We start from the raw sequence: 994 nt of genomic DNA, 5'->3' as shown, positions 1-994 counted from the left end.
TCTGCTGTTCATTTTCCCAGTTCTATGCTGGGTTACTATCTGGGCATCCCTATAGCCACCCTGGACAACAACTCAAAAGAAGGTATCTCCTATCTGGGATTGTTGCTTGTTATGTAGCCTTTAGCTATACATATGGACTCTTAAGAAATTATATTGGCCCCTTTAATCTTTGGTTATACTTTCCTTTTGGGTGTTGAAGGCCATAGGGTTGGCCCAGATAAACCAATTTATTTTTACTCCTAAGGTCGTTTGAGGATCTGTTCCTCAGGGGTCACATTGGATTGGGAGGATCCCCTGGCTCCTTACTTTTACCAGTTCCGCCTATGTGAAGATAAGTCAAAGGTCCTGCTCAACCATGGCTGGCTTCACTTGGAAGCATGGAGGAAATGATTCCTCTGTGTTGAACCTCCTCTTGGTAGACTGGACACTGGTTCAAGTCCCTCTCGTGGGGTCTGCTCAGCCTCCTTGATGAAGATGAAGGGTGATCCACCACAATTACAGGACATTTTGAGAGATGCTCATAGTCCCCTGGAACTAGTCGACCTAGGAGGGCAAGGAGCAAAACCTGTCCTTTATGTCCCTCTGACCAAATTAGTATAGGTCTCAAAGTAAGTCTGTTAAACATCCAAGAAGGTTAGTTCCACTGTGTGTCATGTAGATAAATCTTGGGCAAAGACCAATTGTTCTCAGATAAACCTTACCAAGACATATATTTCTTGATCTGCTGTGTATAATTTGTCAGTAGGTTGTTGGACTACTATACTTCCCTCTGGTTTTTAAAACTAACTAGGCATTATTTATCTCTTGCATCGTCTCACCCCTCCATCATGGTTTTCCCACTTAAGGTGCCCCCATTCCCCCCTTTCTCGCTTACTAATACACTTCTCCTATGGTCCTACCTCTCTAGAGCTCCTTCTTTCCCTTTATCCCCTAGGTTCCTTGTATACCCTTCCCTCCCCCCTCCCTTAAACTAACCCAATTTTTATCCATCTCT

The sequence above is a fragment of the Nannospalax galili genome, unplaced genomic scaffold, assembly GCF_000622305.1.
Source record: "Nannospalax galili isolate Female #2095 unplaced genomic scaffold, S.galili_v1.0 scaffold557, whole genome shotgun sequence".
In the NCBI taxonomy this organism is placed as follows: domain Eukaryota; kingdom Metazoa; phylum Chordata; class Mammalia; order Rodentia; family Spalacidae; genus Nannospalax; species Nannospalax galili.
This window is presented reverse-complemented; position numbering follows the sequence as displayed.